Source organism: Antedon mediterranea, chromosome 1, assembly GCF_964355755.1.
Source record: "Antedon mediterranea chromosome 1, ecAntMedi1.1, whole genome shotgun sequence".
NCBI lineage: Eukaryota > Metazoa > Echinodermata > Crinoidea > Comatulida > Antedonidae > Antedon > Antedon mediterranea.
The window spans coordinates 32,646,977-32,672,499 of NC_092670.1; the positions used below are offsets into that span (position 1 = coordinate 32,646,977).

General features: G+C 34.3%; 1 protein-coding gene across 5 annotated transcripts in view; it reads right to left on the reverse strand.

The window, feature by feature from the left end:
* The window catches only part of LOC140063695 (cytidine monophosphate-N-acetylneuraminic acid hydroxylase-like), a 61,468-nt gene that overhangs the window by 26,582 nt on the left and 9,363 nt on the right, over positions 1-25,523 (reverse strand). The window contains exon 1 of one of the 5 annotated variants that reach the window (XM_072110163.1): positions 6,415-6,718. The exons of the other annotated variants lie outside the window; for them this stretch is intronic. The gene's annotated coding sequence lies outside the window, so the exon portion shown is untranslated. Of the gene's footprint in view, positions 1-6,414; positions 6,719-25,523 lie in introns of those variants that run through there. 5 annotated transcript variants of the gene reach the window in all.

Sequence of the window (25,523 nt, forward strand, 5' to 3'; positions counted from 1 at the left end):
GAATTGGATAATTTGCGCACGTTTTTGATGAAAAAGTTAAAAAATTCGTCAAAATTATGCCTTTTCAGTCGCGTGGACGCGACTATAGTTCACTATGTTGGTCGGTCTGTCTGTCGGTCCGGTATCATTATGCATTGTAGCACGCGACTTAATGGCTGTTGGCCTTGTTGATCTATTTTGCACATTTTGCATTTGAATCAGGAATGATTCATGATTATAATATAATTATACTTTTATTGAAATGAAAGTAATTTACTAAAGTAATTTACTAAAGTAATTTACTGAAACTAGAGGGTGAGCTCGCTTCGCTCGCTCCCCCTCTAGGAAGTGTAGACGATGGTTTTCGGAATGATAATGTTATCCTTATACGTTTTCTGTCGGTTACCATTATTGAAAATGCTTGACATTCGTAAAACTAAACTACTTTGTTTCACAGTGTTTTAGATGATTAATAACATTTTAAAGTACAGTTTTTATTGTTTGGTAGGGCCCTTTGGGGAGGCGGAGGTCATTTGAGGGAGGTGCTTATTCGAGGAATATATGTTAAATTTTGTAGTTTTAATAATATGGTAACATTTATAATCAAATGAAATCCTCTAATAGATATGAAAAGTGCTAAAAAAGAATAACAAATGCTTGGTAAATTGTAGATAACAGTGCGGTGAATTCTACTACAAATAGTACCGTATAATTGTGTTGTTATAAATATGTGGATGGACGTTTATTAGATAGTTGGGTTGGGGGGGGGGGGGGTTTATTATTCAAAGTGATGTTTATTGGAGAGGCGTTTATTCAAATGAATACCATCCTAATAATTATTAATACATTATCTAATTTAATCATCTTTTGAAACTAACTGCCGTGACAGAGTGGGCCCAAGAAAGAAGACATTATGGTACGGTTTGCAACATGGGCAGACATCTCGGTCCTAACGGGACACAGGAAGATAGCCTACAGTTATTCCTGCAAGCTTACTCAATAAAACTAGGCTATCGGGATTTCACTCAAAAAATGTCTTATCATCAAATCTCCCTATGTAATTTTATAATACTATTCCCCACAATATATTCTGATTCTTTATGGCGTATAGTTAATTTGATCTATATTAATTTGCAGTATAATTCCTATTATTTAACTACTGTACCTTCACACACGCGAGGTATGTTTTAAAATAAACCAAAAACTGAAATGGCTATGATTAATGGTCAACTTAAGCTCCAGTCCTAATATATATCTGATTTTCTTTTCCGTCTTCCAAAGGGACACTGTATTGATTGATGGAAAGTGCCTGTTTCCAGTCACCTTTAGGGTCAAATCTATTATTTTAACTGCTCCCTTGTGTATAAAAGAGAGAAAATATTTGAAACCAGGTTGTTGCAAGGTGAACTTATCTTAAACCCGGAAATTACTTTGACTGGGAAGAATTGAAATTGAGATGAAAATCTAATGTTGAAATCATAAATTGTGTTAAAAAACTCTTTATAATATCTTCCTAAGATAGAAATATGGAACAATAGCGTCGCTGTGAACACTAATGTTATCAAATCTACGTTTCGCGGTACATCTCAGATAGATAAGGTAGGTATCCAAGGCGGAGATTTGTACCGAAGTTTTTCCATTGTGCTCGCCTATGTCAGAATTAACCATAATTTATATATAGATGCCAGGTCAATTTTGATAAATAGCAGTTTTTAAAGTCCTCACTTGCTTTGATGTTATGTTAGGCCTAGGCAGCCAAGCAACACAGATCTGCGCTTCGCTCAAATTTACCGCAGTTATATTTTGGACGGCGCCCTCAATATTTTGTTGCCAAGCGAAACATATTTTTACTGGCTTACGAAAAAGGAATACGTGTGCGTGACGTATTCGTTTTCGTAATCGTAAGATTACGAAAACTCCCTAATAATACTAAAAACGTGATATATAAACTTTTGAATATAGGCCTACATCGTTATCCTTAATAATATAGATAGAAACAAGCCGGCGAAAGTTAGCATTTGGCGTTTCATAGAAAATAACGTTTTTCTGGCGGCGGCTCAACTTGGCCTAGGCTAGGCCTAATCACAATGATGTGTGCTTTTTGAAAATAATTTAAAACATGCAAGTTTCTGAAAGGATTGCACTGTTTTTAAAGTTTCATCTCATCGTAAGCCGACAAGGAATAGGAATAGCGTACGTATTTACCTAAAACTACGAGGCTAACCATACCTCCCTTGGCTAACCGGATCAACTGCCGTTTTGGCTCCGGAGTTTTTTTTAGGGTTATTCCATTATTAAAGTGGGGGTGTGTGGTTATGAATATTGTGTGCAGGTACGTCAATAGAAATGACATTGAGAGCCCTCTTCTGTCAGTTGACTGGTTCCCGGTCTACCGCCTTGTAATTGACTTAATCATGATCGAATTCCAACAACTTAAGAATATACAAAATGTTTACATAATTATATAACAATGTAGACCTATCTAATAATGTTTTTACTTTTTTGCAGATAAAGGAAGATTATCAATAAAATAAAATGATAAAAATTCCAGGCATTTAATATACGGTTTACTGATAAAATATAATGTACCAATGAAATAAACCTGGTGTTCTGAAACATATTTTAATAACTTTTGCCGGCCTAGCGCCTTTGTGTATCTAAATCTATCTAAATAATTAAGTTAGTACAGTATTAACAAATAAAGGGTTAGGGTTATGTATAATAAAATGATAGAAATGAGGCATTATCTAATAATGTTTTTATTGATTTTTTTTCAGATTTTTATAGTTTTAAAATTCAAGTACCGTTTTATAGCGTTATGTATCCTGTAAATGCTAACCTAAAAACGTTATCTGAATGTTTCTTTTTACGTTATAGAAATGTAATAAAATAACGGTTATTAGTGAACCTAAACATTAACCAAACACTAACGTTAGAAAACCACTATGTGATTGCTGGACTGCCACAATAGAACAATAGACCTAGGTATGTTAAACAAAGAAATCACGTCAAAGCAGGGTGGAGACGGAATTTGAAGACAAAGGCGTTCTATACAAATGCAAATCTGGTGGTGGAATACAACACGATCAATGCTGACAGAAATTCACGTAAACTCTGCAGTAAAAAAAATGTATTAACATTATTTGCGTATTAAATCACTATATAAAAGCTTGTTTAATTAATATACTGTACAATAATAACCGTACTATGATTTTCTTTTTTAACCTGTTTTGAACGTCTCTTTTATCTACTACAAGGAATAATTTCGCCAGTGTGGCATAGCAAAAAAGCTATACAAAACAACCTTATTGCTACACATTTCGAAAATTGTGTAGCAAAAATACAATACAAAACTATGTTTCCCGACTAAATCAGTTTGATTAGCAATTTTGCTAAAATTTTGAAATGAAATTTTTCACTGTACTACAGACTCCCACTTGTAATTTTAATGCTAGTCGATATATGATTTCTATACTGTACTTACTGTTTATTACAGCTCATACATAGTTGCTATTCTCTTGAGGCTCAAGACGACCAAATAGACAGTTTGATATCCAAGTACAACTTGTAACTAGAATTTAATTCGTCACTTTGACGAATTATAGGTGATCATTTTTATCATTTTATTGACATTCATATTTTTTAAACATGCACCTACGTTAACATACAATCGGAAAATGTTGATGTATGCCATCCTATTATACGCTTATAGTGCTGAGTTGTGCCTAAGTATATGCCATATACAATATGTACAGTATTTACTGTACTGTTCGTATATCTATATACAGTGTAGCATAGGTGAAATTACGGGACCCACATCATGTTCTAATTTTTTGGTATGATGACGTTGTCAAAATAAACTTGAAGATAACAATATCGAAAGATAATGAATTGAGTAATAAAATATAACAATTGGAAGAAAATTTGGCACGTAGAAGGGCGGTGCGCGCTATTTAAAAATTGTATAACTTTTACGAAAGCGATGAAAAAAATACTTTTTAACTTCAACTGGCCATACGGTAACGTCACAACATCCGATAGGCTTAATTTTTATATGAATTAATATAAGCTTCGCTTGACGACGTTACATAAATGTCAAAATGTTAACATAGTTCACAAAATGTTATGTTTGCAAGTTTCGTTGCGGATAACCAATAAAGATTTGATACAATAACAATAGGTGATCATTTTATTGTAAATGATCACCTAATTATGAATATTAAATTCCTGCTTCCAGACGACGTCACACTTGGGTTTAATCAGACCTTAAAAAACCTAGTATTCGATTTTCTTTACCAAAATGATTATATATTGTACCGTTACTACTGTATTATTCCAACACGTAATTGCTATTCTCTCTCTCTCTTTTATTTCTAGGCGTTTTTTAAAGATAAATCAGTCCTTAAAAACCTAGCTATTTTGGTTTGAAATAATCATAACCTATTGTACCGTTATGTTGATTTGTTAAACAGTACAGTACATAAAATTTCATTAAATTCAATCTTCAATTTGAATGAAAAAGCTAAACGGTAGTGTTTCAAATTTTGAGTTTAAAAAAAAATGGTTGGAAAGAATAAATATTAATAAAATATATGTAATCAGGTTAAGAAACAAAAACCGCTGTAGCATAGTTTTACTTTTTTTTATCGCTGCACAAAGGTGTCTCATTGAAGCTTACAATATTACATAATAAAGCATATAACAATATCACTCATGCCGACATGGAGCTATGTATACAAACTAAAATATGGCACAGCGTTCTCGATTTGATTTTACTGCGATTTAAACCAAGGACCATGCTGCCGAAGATAGGACCACATTTGTTTAATGGATTTGATGACTACCTGGACTTTTTCCAACGAAGGGGTCTTTATCCAACTGCCAAGGATTGCTCGTACTGTAATGTACCAATGTACATGTCTACTCGTAACCGTAAGTGTTCTCATCATTAATTATTATAATTACATTTAAAAAGCGTAATTTAAATATTTATAACCTGTACCATTATATGTATACTTATGTCTTTATTATAACCTGCATTTTATGTGCAATTATTTAGTAATTTTATGTACCATTTATTCAGTTACTGTAATGTAAGTTAAGTAATTAATTAATTGTAAGTAAATAATGATGTAATTTAATAAAAAATATTTATATTATTGAAATGAATTTCTAAATAAAAATACATTGTCAATTTAATTTTGTTGTTGTTATGTTTGGTTTATTTTTTGCTATCCTATGTATTATGATAATTTTGCTATTCTATGTATTAGAATATTTATATATAACATATCAAAATCTTTTAATAAAGAAACTAAACAAAATTTGTAAAAAGTATACATGAATGATTTGCATTTGTATAGAACGCTTTGGTCTTAAAATTCCATCTCCACCCTGCTTTGATGTGATTTCTTTGTTTAACATGCCTAGGTCTATTGTTCCATTGTGGCAGTCCAGCAAACACATAGTGGTTTTCTAATGTTAGTGTTTGGTTAATGTTTAGGTTCACTAATAACCGTTATTTTGTTACATTTCTATAACGTAAAAAGAAACATTCAGATAACGTTTTTAGGTTAGCATTTACAGGATACATAACGCTATAAAAACGGTACTTGAATTTTAAAACTATAAAAAACTGGAAAAAAAATCAATAAAAAAATTATTAGATAATGCCTCATTTCTATCATTTTATTATACATAACCCTAACCCTTTATTTGTTAATACTGTACTAACTTAATTATTTAGATAGATTTAGATACACAAAGGCGCTAGGCCGGCAAAAGTTATTAAAATATGTTTCAGAACACCAGGTTTATTTCATTGGTACATTATATTTTATCAGTAAACCGTATATTAAATGCCTGGAATTTTTATCATTTTATTTTATTGATGATCCTCCTTTATATATTCTTAAGTTGTTGGAATTCGATCATGATTAAGTCAATTACAAGGCGGTAGACCGGGAACCAGTCAACTGACAGAAGAGGGCTCTCAATGTCATTTCTATTGACGTACCTGCACACAATATTCATAACCACACACCCCCACTTTAATAATGGAATAACCCTAAAAAAACCTCCGGAGCCAAAACGGCAGTTGATCCGGCTAACCTAAATTACGCCGCCTACTAGGACTAAGCCTAGGCTACTACACTACGTACGACGCCCCGGCAAGGTTTACAGGAGGCATGTCTGTCTATATGAGCAGGGGCTCCGCGCTAACCTTTTATACTCTCTCTCTGCCTAGCTAGCTAGCCTACACTATCACTACCCGGGCCTAGCTAGTAGGCTATAGCTTATGCTAGGTAGGCCTAGCATTTTTGGGGGCATTTTATTATCAAAGTGTAACAAAAAAAATTATTTTGTTCGGAAATAATAATAATGAACCGAACTTTGACTATTAGGCCTAGGCCCTAGGCCTACTAGCCAACAAACCTTTTATACATCAAACACACTTCTCCCCCGATCTTCCCAGGCCCACTGAGTGCATGCACACCACACACAATGATCGAACGACGAATGATTGACAGCAAAGATAGTGTAGTATAAAATATAGGAAGATGTTACACTTCCTATTCGATCAATGCACAAAAAAAAGCAAGATCGACAAGTTACATGGAGCTAAATTTAAAGGGCGCCTCGCACGTCGAGTAGGAATACGGAAGGTTATTGTATAGGAAATAGGCTGTATAACAGAAGAATAAATGACTGTAAAATTAAGATTTAAATTAACTTTTTTTAAATTATTATTTACATTTATTTGTTTATCATAATAATCAATCGCTTGTGATTGGTCAAAACACTTGCGTTTCTAGTAATATGAAAACGAAATTAAAGTACAAACGGGGTAGGCATACAAACGGAAATAGAATTAAGTTTGTAGGTATTGATGAATAGGTTTGGAGGTGGGAATGTGCCGGCCGGAATGAGGCAAATGACCGGATATGCAAAATCGCCACAAAAAAAATGTATATTCCCCATAAGAGGTGGTGGAAGTTGTACAAAGTGCTCTGAATACTATTTAAATGTGGCGTTTGATAACTCGTCGTTAGAGTGTTTCAGGAGACTCTATGTTAATTCCGAAGAAGTGGTAGTAGATTGGTCCGATGACGTCGCCTTTACTGCAATAAAGATCCCAATTATTACATGATAATTATACGAATTTGACAAAAAAATAAACGTTTTGGAATAAATAGGCCTACATGCAGCGCAATCGACGGATATCCAGACCTTTGTGGATCATTGTCCCAGTAAAAAATTCGAGATATAGTATTAGTGCAGTTGTTTTTGCAACTTCTTGCAACAGGGAGACCAAGAGTTATCTGTGTTGACAGGAGGGGGGTGGAGAGGAACCAAAAACTCTTTGATAAGTCTCATTCAAATGATCGCGATGTCAATGCGTGGTACTGATAACAGTTATCAAAATGCATAACTTTTACTAATCCCTCACTATATTCTATTGTTATTGTAAAGAGTGTGCATTGTCAGATTTGTTTGTTTGTTTGTTTTATCTTTATACTGGGTGACCTCTTCAGTCAAAGACTGATCTCCCAGAGAGCCCAGTTGGTGATCAGTGGCTGTGATGTACTAATACACCGGGGTAACCCCTACTCGTCTCGAAAGATGTAGGCCTACTAGGTTCTTTAAAGTGCACACGAGCAAGTTGTGTATACTGGACCTACGGTTTTTAGTCCTTATCCGAGAAGACTCGTTCTACCAGCAGAACCATAGAGTGAGTGAGCCTCGAACCCCTGCCGATGTTATGGCTACGTGATTACGGTTCCACTGTCTTAACCGCTCGGCCACTCACTCAGATCAATTCAACTTTTATTAATCTCTATCAATGGTACAATAATGTCTTTTGCTGTTAACTTGTTGTTTTTGTCTGCACCAGAAGGAGGGTACTCACATAGTGACTTAGTCACTTTTCTACAATCCGCCAGACTGGTGTCAGTTTTCCTGTGTTTGTATTCTTTATTGTATTATATGTTTTATATGTCTTCTGGAAAAATAAATAAAATGAATTGAATTGAATACAATTACACAATACAAAGTTACAACCAGAGGATCTTGCAAAGAAGACATTTCTTGTCACACAAGCCCCATAAACGAAAAGTGCATTTGTACATAATTATAATATAAAAGTAAATAAGGTCCAAGCCCGTAGCCAGGATTTTTAAAGGGGGTTCTTTTTTCCCCAAAAGGCCCCTCTTATGGGAATTACCTCCGGTGGTGTAACCAGCTTATATGATTAAATATCAAACGATCAAAACACCAATGATATTGGTCACCAGCCACAAGAGCACCCCCTCTCCTAAGAGTTTTCTGCCCCAGGATCTTTGCCTCGTCATGGTTGGGGAAAGGGTAAGAAAAATTGGAAAAGATAGAGCGCTACAGTGGCGGTCGCAGACTCGCAGGACTATTTTAAGAGAATTGCCCAAAGACTCCAGTGCTGTAGACAATGAGTATTTGAGCAAGATAATTGTTAAATGACACCCCTACATGGTACTCTCGCACGTAAAATTCATAATAAATTGCACCTCTAGTTCGACGGAAATGTCACTCACTCACTAGCAAACAGAGGATCGTAGCATAAATTAATGTTATTCGACCGGTAATAAAACATACGCGACTAACAATAGGCCTATAGGATAACATTCTTGTTTTCGTTCAATGCGAAAATTCACGGGGAAGTTCCCGATGAAGGTACTTCTGGTACGGTATTACATTCTAATAACTGTACTCAATTATTGTAAATTTATTAGCAATTAATAATTGAAAAAAGTTATACAAAAAATCCGAAGCTGCTGCTGCTATAAATATATTGCGCAAAACGTTAAATTGTGTTATTTTCAATTAAATGCTAAATAAAGTCAGATGTTAAAACTACAATTTCAAAAATTCATTTTTTATTTATCTACTATAAACTTTAAAAAAGTGTTGTTTAAACCACACTCCAAAATAAAACAAAGACAATTATGATATGACATTTGCAGAAAGAAGCAAACGTTGCTCTGCTACCGGTATAACGTACACGGTTCAAATTTCGGAACTTCCATAAATTACTACGGAAATTCGGCCTAATATTTACGGACGTATGGAAGTGAAGATAAATAGGGCACTACACGCATCGGAAAAAAACTATACGCACAATTATGATTTGGCCTAAAAATTGGCCTTAGATTATGGAAAACCCCCGGCAAAACGCAATAATTATGGACAAATCGATTATCAGCCTTGGTAATATGCCTGATATTTAAAAGGAATGAATATAAGCTATATTTTTGTTTTGTCGCAAAGTTCATATGTGAATGCTTGATCCATTAAGAGGTAATCTGTGATAGTTTGTATTGCTTGTATTATAACACAAGTTCATTTTGGATTTTCAGTAAATTACCAATGGTTTATTTAAAGTCAACACACTGTAACTAATCCCTCACTATTCAATCAAAAATTATTATACTACCATTGTGGATTGCGTGATATCAAAATGGATTGATTTAAAACGTAACAAAGATACGACCTTGTCTGGTATTTATGCAGTGATGAAGCGGAGGATTGTTTTTCCGACATTACGCTTTCCACAAAGTTTTTGTAGCGTTCCATTTAAAATAATTTTTGTTACAAAGAAATATTTTGGCTGTGAAGGTCGCCAGACTTACTTCTTTTACCAAAAAGCTAACAACAAAACATTGAACAATGATAAAATGCCGTAAAACTCTGTAACTACTTTATGACTAAGTCTATCAAGTTCCGAGTTTGCTCAGCTACCGACGCGGTATAATAATTCTCTGTTAATTCTGAAATTCGCTCTAATTACGGACGTATACGGAAATGAAGATAAACTGGGTACTACACGGAAAAATAAAACTATATACGCAAAACTATGATTTGGCCTTAAATTATGGAAAAACGCAATAATTATGAACAAATTGACGACCCATATGATGGGTTTTTCCCGAACACAGTGTGTGTTGGCCTCCTTTCGTACCTCTCATCAAGAGAGAGAGATACATCTCCCTGCTCTCTGACGCGCGCACTACAAGAAACTAGTCAATCAGAAATTTGATCTGCGTATGCTCAGAAACTTATCTACTTTTATAAAAATATCTGTGCGCGGTATAGTAGGCCTATTGGTAACTGCTGTGCCAATTTACAAATATTCTCTTTCAGACTGGACTTCTATAACGTATAAATATGGATATTGTATACGAAGAAATGGGACTCAATTTTAATTTAGTGGCAGAAACAACATTTAGTATGAAATTAAGGGTGTTGCCCTGGCCACTAAGGCAACACCACTGGGTCCTCTCCTGCGCTAGATGCTTGGAAATTAGTGTTATTGAAAATATCAGGATGTTTGGTAGAAAATATTCCTGATACTGTACACCGCACCGCGGCACCATACCAAACTGTTGCTGTTCGTATAATACACTAGATATCAGCCAGTAATCTAACCTTCTATATGTATTTTTACGTCGCCAAGTAAATTGGGTTTTTGTTTCATGACTTATTCTCCAAATATCACAGAGCTTTGATTTATTATTATTATAGTACTATATTGTTGAAAAATGTATTGCGTGATATCAAAATGGATTGATGTAAAACTTAACAAAGACAACGATCTTGTCTGGTATTCATGCACTGATGAAGCGGAGGATTGTTTTTGTAGCGTTCCATTTCAAATAATTTTTGTTACAAAGAAATATTTTGGTTGTGAAGGTCGCTAAATTCGTTGGCGCCAGACTTACTTCTTTTACCAACAATAAGCTAACAACAAAACATTGAACAATGATAAAATGCCGTAAAACTCTGTAACTACTTTATGACTAAGTCTATCAAGTTCCGAGTTTGCTCAGCTACCGACGCGGTATAGGCTTAATTCTCTGTTAATTCTGAAATTCGGCCTAATATATTACGGACGTATACACGGAAATGAAGATAAACTGGGTACTACACGGAAAAATAAAACTATACGCAAAACTATGATTTGACCTTAAATTATGGGAAAACACAAGAAACTAGTCAATTAGAAATTTGTTCTGCGTATCCTCAGAAACTTATCTGTGCGCGGTATAGTAGGCCTATTGGTGACTGCTGTGCCAATTTACAAATAATCTCTTTCAGACTGGACTTCTATAACGTATAAATATGGATATTGTATACGAAGAAATGGGACTCAATTTTAATTTAGTGGCAGAAACAACATTTAGTATGAAATTAAGGGTGTTGCCCTGGCCACTAAGGCAACACCCCTGGGTAGGCTCCCCTGCGCTAGATGCTTGGAAATTAGTGTTATTGAAAATATCAGGATGTTTGGTAGAAAATATGCCTGATACTGTACACCGCACCGCGGCACCATACCAATCTGTTGCTGTCCGACATGACTGTGCCCTACACACACCTGGCATATTTTCAGTTCATCACGTCTCCTTGTGTTTTCGAGGAAATCATGACCCCCAACCCCCATCCGGGGGTGGGGGCTGCAGGATAGTTACAGTCCAACAGTATAAAACAAGAAATAAGGCCATGGCCTAACTTGGCTGGGAGCATTGGACAATTAGGTCTACTTGACCTGGCTGGGCTAGCTAAAGTAGGTAGGGGATAGCCTAGTAGGCCTAACAAATCGGACAGAAAATGTGGAGTTATTTACATGTATTTGACTAATACAGTACAAATATAACAACATATAGCAAAATAGTCAACAAAATATTGATAATAAAATACAATCATTTTGAAGTTAATATTGTGCCTTAAAAAGGGTTATTTGATTGTCAATTGGCTGTGTTTACAAACGGCTGCCAAACACGCTATGCCGGCTATGGGCAAAGATAGTGTAGTAGCAAAGAATATATATCACAAGAATGAGTAATCCGCGATTTTCTCTGTAACAGTAATATTGTCCATGTGGTAGGGCGCCGCCATAAGTGTGGATGTATCTGGGATGTATACAACTTTTTGTGAAGGTTTCACTAATCAAATGCTGGACCACCGGAGTATTTTCCGATGATAAAAATGTTATCAACTACATGCCAACATCATGTTAAATACTATTTGAATATTTAATTGTTCGTTTTATGCAATTTATTTAGTAAAAACTGCCGTATAAACAGTTTGATTTATCAACCGGGCGCTACGATAGCGTGACCGGGCGTGTTGGTGTTTACGCGTTTTCACGAAGGATAGTTTAATAATATTCCTATATTTAACTTGTTTCTGGTAAAACAAATAAATGTTAATGACATTTAACATTTTCTCCTATTAATAACATGTTCTTTTATACTAATTTATATCATAAAAACAATACTTAATTTACCGGGCGTACAGTACTACACGGCAATGGTACAGAATAGGCCGTGCTGAGTAATATTCGTTGATTTTTGGTGTTGCTGTGTTAGGCCTTTTTTGTGAACTAACTTAGCATGTTAGTAAATAATTGTCTGTAAAAGTGAATAAACACTAGTTTGTTAATAAATATGTATTATAAAATAGTTTACAATTGCAAAAACTATCATCATAATTCTATTTAATGTGACATGTATCATGTCTATTAAATAAAGTCTTATTTAGTATGTATACATCCACCCTTATGAGGGCGGGCATCACTCACTGGAGCTCTCTGTTACAAATTTCTCATGCAAAAATCGCGGAATACTCATTCTTGTGATATATATTCTTTGGTAGTAGGAAGATGTTACACTTCCTATTCGTTCAATGCAAATAAAAGCGAGACAACATGGAGCTAAATTTAAAGGGCGCCTCGCACGTCGAGTAGGGATACGGAAGGAAATGTATAGGAAATAGGCTATTATTATAACAGAAGAATAATATGACTGTAAAATTAAGATTTAATACGAATTAATATATAAATTATTTAATTAATTTATAGAAAGTGCAAATGAATCATATTTTTATGTTTTGGAATACAAATTTGTGTTTCAATTACTTGGAATTGTTTAGGTACCTGGAATATCTACCATATTTTATTTCTTTTATTTTAATGTTTTTATTTGCAAATCAACTTAACTTTTTAAAAATTATTATTTACATTTAATTGTTTATCATTGGACAGAGATAGAGAATTTAATACCTAGCTTTAGAAACACTTTTTATCAGAGTGAATAAATATATTAGGGGCCTATTACTGTAGTGGTAATAATAATAGGCCTACAATGTGTATGCCTATATAAGACAAGTTCCATTTCCTCTGAAATATGGTGTAAGAAGCATTTTTGGGTAGAAGCTGGGATCCACTTCATTTAGGATATTTCGACCTCGCTGATTACGAATATGGCGGATCCCAAGCAAAATTTGCATAATTAAAAATGGCGGCCATTTTTTATAATTACCCTATATCTCGAGAACCACTAGTCACAGATAATTAATTTTGGTCTCAAAATGTTTTAAATATATGTTTTTATATTCACTTTAATGACACATTTTCTCAAAAAATGGATGCAAGTCTTATTTCTGACAGTTTGACCTTTGACCTTGATTTATCGTATCTCAGTAACCAATAATCGGAGAGACATGAAATAGGGCTCAAATTGTTCAGAAACTATACATTCATATTTATTATAATGAAATGTTTTTACAAAAAATGGCCGATTCTACAACTATTGACCTTTCAACTATTAGTCAAATATAATAATATTATAACTTTGAAAATTGTGGAAAACATGTGTGTTTCTATCCAGTTTAATGGCACATTTTATACAAGAATGGCCGATAGTATGGTTATTGACCTTTAAACTACAGCATAGGCCTACTGTATACTAAATCTATATTATAAGTGAGAGAGTTTGTCTGTCTGTTTGTTTGTTTGTTCGTTATACACATTTTTGTTACTGCACATAATCTTACATATGGGGTATCAAAATGACCACAATTGTACCGGGAATGTTCTAAGCTATATTTCAACATCATCCGCCACCTAGGATCCAAGTTAGGGACCAAAATGTGGTCAAAACCCCCACTTTCGATGTTTGTTCGTTATACAAATTTCTGTTTCTGCACGTAAACATACGTATGGGGTATCAAAATGATGGAAATTGTACCCGGAAGGTTTTAAACTACATTTTAAAAAATTCTCCCGACTCCTGGGGTTTTTGTGGGAGGGGTGGGGGGGGGGGGGTGGTTGTGTGGTGGTTTGTGATGTCATTTTTGCTAGGGCTCGGGGTTGTAGGCTATCGAATTGTAAAATTATACTACAAAAGTTTTACAGTATTTGAATTATCCTCAGCATGGCGTTTGGGGAAATATAGATATAGATATACATATTTTATTCATTAAACAATATGACACCTATTCAATTACACATTTAGCAAAGTACTTTAACCATATCCAACTATTTATTGGTCTCTTGGATTGCCTCATTACAGACATCCATACCTGTGTGAACATACACATGTTGTTTACTGTTACTGTGTTCAACTACATCACCAATCCTCCAAGGAAAAAAACGTACATTGTGGGAGAGTGGGGTTGGGAGATAGGGTTTGGGAGTTTGGTTTCAGGAGAGAGTAGGGATTTTGCTTACACCAGAATTGTGGTTGGAAACTGTTAAAGTATTTAATCATCCCTGGGAAGCGGATGGGAGTTTGGGGTGGGGATGTGCATGTAGGCCTACCATGACCGAAACTGTATTTGGAATGTTTTAAACTACACTGAAAACTGCCACTGAGGGATTATGGGTTGGGAGTGATAATAATATAAATTGTACTGGAACCGGCTTCAACACATCACCCAGTGTATCTGGGGTGTGTTTTTTGTAGGGGGAGGAGGAGCGAAAATACTAGCGTAATGAAGTAGCCTATATGATTGGATTGTACTAGGAAAAGTTACTAAATTTGAACTGTCCAGGAAAGGAGTTAAGGTTTGTTGATGGTGGCTGGGGTGGTGAAAGGAGAAAGAAGGCTGGGTGCCCGCAGTATCTAAATTACAAATTTTAATTATCAGGCAATATGACACCTATTCATTTACACAATTTACAACGTACTACAACCATTATTAGATCCATCGTAGCTATGAATACTTCTCTCAATTCGAAGCTTAGGTTGAATTGAATTTGTCCATCACTGGGAAGAATTTGTTTTTAAGAAAGAGTATGGGGTGTTATTGAGGGGTGGATGTTGGTGAGTATAGACAGATACTGGCGTCGGGTGTTATGTACTGAGAAGGCTGTAAACTAATTTTGAAACCCGCCCTGGGGCGGGTATAATTGCTAGTATAATATAATTGCATAACTATGAAATTATTTATACACAATAATAATTAGTAAAATTATAAGATTCACTGCCATCAAATATGATGTGTTATGATTTATATAGATTAAAAAAAAAAATTGAACACGCAAGTTACATTTGTTGAAATTTGAAGTTTGAAATTACCTGCCATCAATATGATGGATTATGATTATAGATTTAAAAAAGAATTTGAACACGTCAGCTACATTTGGAAATTTGGAAATTACCTGCCATCAATATGATGGATTGTGATTGTATAGTACCTGCCATCAATATGATGGATTATGATTATAGATTTAAAAAAGAATTTGAACACGTCAGCTAAATTTGGAAATTTGGAAATTACCTTTCATCAATATGATGGATTATGATTGTATAGGTTTGAAAGAAAATGTGAACACGTAAGCTACATTTGGAATGAACAAGGGCATCAGTTTTGATCATTCATGCAAAGGTTTCCGTCATCTTTAGCGTTGTTACAGCGGCATAAAGTTGTACATAGTAGTTTTGACTTCTTGCACCTACATCTATTGTTGGTTATGCATCGTGTCTTGCATCCACAATAAATCATCTCTAACGAAGCAGCAGGAATAGCTTCATTTTTCAGAAGCACTGGTTGAAGTTTACCATTAGATAGCTCCCAACCAAAAACTGTTGGTGATGGCAAATGCTGGATTGCCGATACAGTTTTTTTCAATACGAGTGCTTTTGGAAGTGTGCTCTTTTTATGCTGGTGCACTGCATCACTTTCTATTGACTATGTCCTACTACACTATCTTTGCTAGGGTGTCACGAAACCTAAGATCACAAAAGCTAAGACCCCCTAAGACCTAAGATCACGAAACCTAAGACCCAAAACCTAAGATTACAAATTCTACTATATACGACAGATTAAAAACAATAATTGTTTATCTATACACAATTTTAAACATAGTATGCTTCTTTTATTAATGCTTTTACCATAAATTTAATTACAAGCAACAACATCAAAAGCAGAAATATAAACTCACAATTTTTTCGCCCGTTGAGTTTATACCTTTGTTTCACAACAAATAAACTGGACCGTTTGTTTGTTGATATTTTACTTCATTGTGTTGGTTTCAGGAGGTGTTTTTTTCCATTTCTCATCTGCATTGTATTTTGACTCCTAATTAATTCAACTAACTTTATTCTGAATACCATACCTTTGGAATTAGGCCTCATAAGTACTTTTATGAAAGAGATTCACATAAAGAGTAACAAATAAATACTTGGAATTATTTGTAAATAAAAATGTGTGATTTTACAGACGTGTTTCTTGCACTCTCGCCTACTCAACTTTCAATATTTTCGTTTCTATGGAGCGCCAAAAGAGCAACAATAGAGAGTTAAAAACTCGATGAAATGAGTCTACATTTAATGCATTTATTAGTGAAATGCACATTTAATTTGTTCAATATATTTTGTCAATTTGTCAATAAAAATTCTGTAATATGTTACTGCTGATACTTTTCTATTTTCAAAGAATATTAATCGATCTTAAAATCAGCATCATTACTTACACTAGGCCTAGTCATAAGGGCTACCTAAAGGGATATGATGAATTTGTCGATTTTATTCTTAAAGTTAACAAAACCGTCGTGTAAAGTATCAACAGTAACATTTTATTTGTATTAACAGTGACAAAATATATTGAATTGAACAAGATTTTCACCAAAAAAATTAGTTAAATAGATGGATTCCACCACATAGTTTTTTGCCGTCTATTAATGTTGCTCTTTTGGCGTTCCATAGAAACAAAATATTGAACATAGAGTATATGCGAAATTCGCATGAGAAAAACGTCTTTAAAGATTGCTTGAAAAAATTGTCGTTGTCATATAGCCGGGTGAATATCCGACCTAATTGCGTTGCGTCCAGGGGTGGCGCCAGGATCTTCCCGACGCGGGGGCTACATTCCCCGACGAGGGGGCTATGCGAGCGAAGCGAGCATCACTAGGCTGGGGGCCAGGGGGCCGCCAAGGGCCCCCGGTGGGGGTCCAGGGGGCGAAGCCCCAGGAAGCAACGCGTTCTAGCGTCATTTGAGGTCATTTTAATCAGATTTAGGGTAGCCATTTTTTCCATTTTTTATAATGCATAAATAAAATACTGCGTGCAAAAAAACGATGCGCGATGACTGTTTCAATCCATATTTTTCAATTTAAAAAATAAAAGTTCAAAGAAAATTTAGAAAAATAGAGTTGGAGGTCCCGGAAATTGAACTTATTATACTTCAAAACATGAAACAAAATATATAAGTCCTTATCATGGTTGTGACTGAGCTAAGAAATGTTTGAAAAATAGAGATGTTAGGTCCCGGAAAATGCACTTCTTGTACTTCGAAATATGACCAGCTTTATTGTTGGGGCTGAGCTAAGAAACTGTTTAAAACTAGAGCTGCAGGTCTTCAAAAAATAGCATTTTATACTTTGGAAACATCAGGCCTAGAGGCTTAAAAAACGCAAGCGTAGACCTTTTTCAGTCGGGGAAATAAGTTTATTCCTCCCAAGTGTATGCGTGCGTACCATCTGGACTTCCGAGTGGTGAGAAATTCATGACATACAGGACATTGAAAATGTAATAACTTAGCTATAATAAGATGTTGGCTAAGCGAAAATGGCATGTTTTTTTGTTTAGTAATGGATGAAAAATTTATTTTAGGTGCCCCACGGTAAAGAAGGTTACTTGTAAATTAAAAAATTGGTGAACATACGAACAATTAACATAATTCGTTTTTGCTGCTGTAGTGTAGCGTACGTCGACGCAGTACACGACGTAACCGTCAGTAAACTTCGCCTGGAAAATAACTACAGTACACATTTTGGTCCCTGGATGGAACATAATATCACGCGTCTCGACCCAACGTTGAACGATTCGTACAAAGGGATACCGACAGACAAGTGCGAACCTAGCTATTGTTTAGGAGTAAGTTAGATCGCTGGCAATAATGAATGCATATAAAGTGCATAATATCACTCTGACGTACTCTCACGGTCAATGAAACGTCGCGGTTTTCTAGGCGCTGAAGCTAGCTACGAAGTGAACGCGAACGCTTTTTACTGTATATTATAATTTATTCCCCGACAAAAAGTACCCGTGTTCCCTTCGGTAACCGTCGGTAAACTTCGCCTGGAAAATAACTACATTACACATTTTGGTCCCTGGATGGAACTTGATATCACGCGTGTTGACCCAACGTTGAACGATTCGTACAAAGGGATACCGCCAGACAAGTGCGTACCTAGCTAATGTTTAGTAGTAAGTTAGATCGCTGGCAATAAATGAATGCATAAAAGTGCATAATAGCCCTCTGACGTACTCTCACGGTCAATGGAACGTGGTTTTCTAGGCGCTGAAGCTATATGAAGTGAACGCGAACATTTTTTACTGTATATTATATTCCCCGACAAAAAGTACCCGTGTTCCCCGACGGGGGGGCTAGGCTCCCCGACGAGGGGGCTAGAGCCCCCGTAGCCCCCCCGCTGGCGCCACCACTGGTTGCGTCACCAGCTTTGTGTCAGGGATGGACATTCCTTATTAACTGACGACCAGGGCGAAACATATTCATCACGATCACCACGCTTACTTGCAACTTAAGCCAGACTCTAGCCACAATTTAGATTAGTTCCTTATATGTATTTCAAGCTTTATTTGGTATTCAGCCAAGTGGGGTGAAAAACTAAATTGCTGCTAGCTATCGGTGTGTATAATTAGTTTAACAATAATTGCTATAAATGAATGGGATTGCTTGATAAAAATAGATTTAATATAATGTTAACCAATAAAGCATGACTGTTTGCGAACTCTTAGTATAAAATGAATTGTTTAGGCCTACAAAAGAACGTTCAATGCACGCAAGAGAGGACATTATTATCGAGAGCAATATGAATGAGTACTTGATCTTTTCATCCGGCTTATAAAATAACTTCCAACCGAAAGAATAGTATAGCCTTGACCTAATAACAATAGAATTTCAATACTGTATAATGAATTCTATACAGAGGTATATGCGAACATTATTATTATTATAGATTTTTTTGCAAAAAAATCTGTCCAGTAGTTCAAAAGTTATGTTAAAATATCTAATTTTTCTGAGATATCCTTGTGGCTTTTCTAATTATTACACACACCCCACTGCTCAAATGCATGTTGGCTATTCCAAACTTGCTGGCTAGTCTGAAGATAGTACAGTTGGTAGGGATTCTCATAGAGATATTTTCAATATAATATATCTATGGTATTCTCAATGTGTACACATAAGTAATTAAATAACTCCTAATATTAATATAGTAAAAAGCTAATATATTAACAAAGTAAATAACAAAATAAAGAATTAGCTATAATTATAACACATTTAAAATGAATGCCTTTTATAATTAGTTACCTAAAGTAACTTTACTCCACTTTTTTTACATATAATATAATAATTATTTGGAAGCTACACTTTTGAAACAGTGGCACACTTCTTGAATGAAGGTGCGTCCAGAGTAAGTAAAATAAATAAATATTATTTAACAATAGGCCTATTAGTACAAGGAAACATACTGGAGTCAACTTATTTGACAAAACAACGCATTTCAATTGGGCAATTTACATGTTGAAAATTAATCAAAATATTCATTAAGCACCTGATATAATTACAATTTTCACTTGAATGTGTTTTTATTATTCTGTGCCTGCTAATTTTTTAAATAGACAATATAATGAACAAAGAACAGAATCCAATAAACATTAAAGGAAATGAACTACAGACCTATTGTTAATTGTAGACTCCTATGAAAAGAAGTTTGAAGAACAATAGGCATATGGGTGAAACCATTAATATACAGGATATAATAGACGATATCAGTAATGTGTAAATGTACTGGTGGTGTAAAGAAAGGGTAAAACAAAAAGAGATGTCCTTTGATTTGTTAAATCTAGGCCAGTAGGTAGGTCTGTTACCATGTTTGTTTAAAACAATCAGGACTGACGATGGACAGCCAGGCCCATAAATAAAATAGGAAGAGGCTTAGGCCATCTATATAGACCTAACCGCAAAATAATCAATTAAACTCCTAAAAATCAATTTAACACTAATAAACTGAACTTAAATAATCTTTTCTATATCAGTAAAATCGTGCGTGAACTAGTCAAAGCCCTAAAAACTAGGGCCTGTCGCGTTGGCCCGATCTTGGTAGCAGGCTACTTATCCATGTGTGGTATTGGTGTAACATAGTTGACATTTCGTTGGCGATTTTCAGGTTCACGCAATGTCAAATAAAACAGTGTAGTTTTGAAAAGAATTGATGTTAGTCTTATACCATGGAGAAAACTTATTTCTCCATGCTTATACTAATACTAAATTAATTAGATTATTTTACGGAAAATATATTTTTATTAAAATTATAATTTTAATCGCAGAAAATAAATTTTGGGGAGTATAATATAATTGAAAAGCCTGATTGATAACAAAATAATTTCATCATCTTTTATTTTAACCTCGTGACATGCGATCGTGTTTTGAAACTAGGGTGGGTGTTTTCCAAAGTTATTTTAAGTGTGCATATATTGCTCACCACCGGCATATGTGCTTATTTTTTTGAAATACTTAATAATAGATAAAATACATTTTAATATATAATAATATAAAATAAATATTATATAATATAATTTTTATTTATATGAATTTTATTGCGTATTTATTTTAAAATACGCAAATATGCCTCTATTATTAGTCACAAAGGACAAGGAAGCCTGTAGACCGGGCGCCCGGAAGATTTATTCATGTGAAAAGATACAAAAGGTTTGATGATGTAGTTAGGTGCGTATTAGGGCGAGATACAATATTCGATATTGCTGCCGGGTCACAGCCTGTACATGGGGCCTGTGGGGATCATAACATAGGGGAGTAAAAATGCATTTATTCATGTGAAGCGATACAAGGATAAACTTTTTTGGATATCATTCGCAGTGGGCTACTAATGATTACATCACCAATGACAGCAACTTTATCCTGTACGGGGCGCCAAACAGCAACATTTTAGGGCCACACCCAAATGGGTTTATTCATGTGAAGCGATACAAGGTTGAACCTTTTTTTAATGGCAGCAGTACATATTGGGGATGACAAAAACACCAATGACAGCAACTTTATCCTGTACATAAGCTCAGACAGCAGCCCTAAAGGTCCGTAGATTCCCCCTATTCGGTTATATACTCGGCGCGTATGTCGTCTTATGGCGTTCAGCTGAGTTCGAAATACGTGATACGGACTCGGACTGACAATAAAAACACAGCAGAATGATAAAACAATAAATAAAGAGAGCAGTTGTTTCCTGTACCAAATCATCAAACATCAAACTCTTAGGAACTCGCCCAAAATGGGTTTATCCATGAAGTATGAATCGTTTTTTCTTTCTTTCTCTCTTTTTTGCTCCATTCGTGATCAACAATGTCGATAATACAAACACATTTACGATAACGAGTGACTTTTATTTTATAATTGAAATATATCTTTATTTTGGAACACCAACAAAAACACTTAAAAATAACCAACAGCAGATTTGTATTTTAGGGTAACATTTTGAACAATCAATATTATATCAAAATCATTATTTCGATCAAAATAATATAATTTAAGAATATTTATATATATAATATATATAGAATAATTACACTCATAATGATTGTCACCGGTACCTATTAGTGTACATTATTATTATAACTCGATTTAAATATTGTTTTAATTACACACTAGACACTAGTGATATGTCTATATGAAAAAAGGCAACGAAATCTAAATTTGCAACATTTTTTAACATAACATAACATAATAGTAAAGTAAATAATAGTTCGAATTCAACATAATCACTTAGAGAATTGGTAAGGTATAGATTAGACTATCGATTGCACACTATTACTAAGGAAAAAGTAACCGTTTTCATGTGAATTAGACTGATAAAAACCAACAAAAAACTTAATCTGCCAACATTTTTAAACGTCGTTACTTGTCCATAATGGATCGACTACTGTATCGATTATTGCACATTATTTTACTGCCCAACTGCCCAAGTCAAATTTAAAATTGTTACATTAATAACACTGGACCAAATTAAATATCGTTACTTATCTCCAACTGAACCCAGGTCGAATATTTTGACAACGAGCAAAGACATCGAGTTTACTGGCTGTATGCATTAAATAACTAAATATTGTACATTCCTCATATTGCATTACTAGCTGAACAGAAAACACGATATAATAAAACCAATAGGGGCTATTGGATTTTTTTTTACATGATTTGTTATTTAATGCATACAGCCAGTAACCTCGATGTCTTTGCTCAATGTGCTTTTACAGTGTGTCGGTAGTTACACTGCATGTAAAATATTCGACCTGGGTTCAGTTAGAGAAAAATAATGTGCAATAATCAATACAGTAGTCGATCCATTGTGGATAAGTAACGATATTTAATTTTGTCCAGTATTATTAATGTTGCCTTTTATCAGATATCACTGTATAATGTTAGTACAGTAACAATTTTAAATTTGACTTCGGCAGTTATAGTAAAATAATGTGCAATAATCGATACAGTAGTCGATCCATTATGGATAAGTAACGATATTTAATTTGGTTCTGAGTATGTTGCATTTTATCAGATATCACTGTATAATGTTAGTACAGTAACAATTTTAAAATTGACTTGGGCAGTTATAGTAAAATAATGTGCAATAATCGATACAGTAGTCGATCCATTATGGTTAAGTAACGATATTTAATTTGGTCCTGAGTATGTTGCATTTTATCAGATATCACTGTATAAATGTTAGTACAGTAACAATTTTAAATTTGACTTTGGCAGTTATAGTAAAATAATGTGCAGTAATCAATACAGTAGTCGATCCATTATGGATAAGTAACGATATTTAATTCGATTCAGTTTGTTGCGTTTTATCAGATATCACTTTCTTATGTTAGTTAGTAAATAATGTGCAATAACCAATACAGTAGTCCAAGAAAGAAAGTAGTCGATCAATTGTCGATAAGTAACGATATTTAATTTGGTTTAGTATTATTAATATAGTATTTAGTATAATTAATGTTGCCTTTTATCAGATATCACTGTCTAATATTAGTACAGTAACAATTAAAAATTTGACTTTGTTTCAGTTAAAGCAAAACAATGTGCAGTAATCGATAAAGTAGTCGATCCATTATGGACAAGTAACGATGTTTAAAATGTTGGCAGATTAAGTTATTTGTTGGTTTTTATCAGTCTAATTCACATGAAAACGGTTACTTTTTTAAAATTTAAATTGAATTAAAAATACAGTAATAGTGTGCAATCGATAGTCTAATCTATACCTTACCAATTCTCTAAGTGATTATGTTGAATTCGAACTATTATTTACTTTACTATTATGTTATGTTATGTAAAAAATGTTGCAAATTTAGATTTCGTTGCCTTTTTTCATATAGACATATCACTAGTGTCTAGTGTGTAATTAAAACAATATTTAAATCGAGTTATAATAATAATGCAAAATAATCGGTACCGGTGTCGATCATTATGAGTGTAATTATTAATTAGTTTATCTGAAAAATATTCTTAAATTATATTATTTTGTGTTGTGAAATAATGATTTTGATATAATATTGATTGTTCAAAATGATACCCTAAAATACAAATCTGCTGTTGGTTATTTTAAGTGTTTTTGTTGGTGTTATTTATTAATCCAAAATAAAGATATATTTCAATTATAAATAAAAGTCACTCGTTATCGTAAATGTGTTTGTATTATCAACATTGTTGATCACGAATGGAGCCTCGGGCTGCTGTGTACCGGAAAAGTGAAAAAAAAAAACCATTTTTTCACAAATGATTACACACTTCATGGATACACCCATTTTGGGCGAGTTCCTAAGAGTTTGATGTTTGATGATTTGGTACAGGAAACAACTGCTCTCTTTATTTATTGTTTTAGCATTCTACTGTGTATTTATTGTCAGTCCGAGTCCGTATCACGACGTATTTCTAACTCAGCTGAACGCCATTAGACGGCATACGCGCCGAGTATATAGCCGAATAGGGGGAAACTGCGGACCTTTAGGGCTGCTGTCTGAGCTTATGTACAGGATAAAGTTGCTGTCATTTGTCATCCCCAATATATACTGCTGCCATTAAAAAAAGATTCAACCTTGTATCGCTTCACATGAATAAACCCATTTGGGCGTGGCACTAAAATGTTGCTGTTTGGCGCCCCGTACAGGATAAAGTTGCTGTCATTGGTGATGTAATCATTAGTAGCCCACTGCGAATGATATCCAAAAAAGTTTATCCTTGTATCGCTTCACATAAATAAATGCATTTTTACTCCCCTATGTTATGATCCCCACAGGCCCTATGTACAAGCTGTGACCCGGCAGCAATGTCGAATATTGCATCTCGCCCTAATACGCACCTAACTAGGCCTACATCATCAAACCTTTTGTATCTTTTCACATGAATAAATCTTCCGGGCGCCCGGTCTACTGGGTCAAAAACATATTCACACGTCGTCCACGATAAACACATTTTAAATTTAAAACAAAACGTAGTAATTATTGTAATTTTGAATTGGTATAGGTCACATCTTTAAAATATAAGTTTCCTATTAATTATCTTCTAATGAATTATTATTAAAATACAGTATACATGTCACATGTCGCCCTGCCAAACTAAACTTTATGAAAGGAGCTTTGCGCTGGCGTCTGTAAACTCTCCAGAGTCAGGAGAGTTAGCCTGCTAAACTTTACATTGGAAGAATAGGGATGGAGCTTTGCGTCCACAAACTCTCCAGAGTCACGAGAGAGAGTTAGCCTGCTAAACTTTACCGGAAGTCGATCGTTTCGCCTGAACGGTTTTCTATTCAAAGCATACAGGCAAGCATTGCACTGGTAGGTGGGGGGAAGACAACAGACAGAACAGCATTCGTGTTCTAAGGTCTTGGCTCTAAGAAAATTAAATACTTTTCTAAGTTTCAAAATACTTTATATTTGATGGATTTTTACAAATCAAAGATAAATTTGTATGTTTTAAATACTTTTGAACACATTTATCTTGTTTAAAGTGATGAAATATGTTTCTGAAAAAAGTTAGGATATGCTGAAAAAACTTGTAGTACACATTTTATCAGTTGATTAATCTATTATGTAAACAATGCTAATTACTTGTGCAAATAAAGTATAGCAGGATACCTGCTATAATTTAGCAATTTTGACTGGTGACTCTACTTGTAATGAACAATAGAATTTCAACAT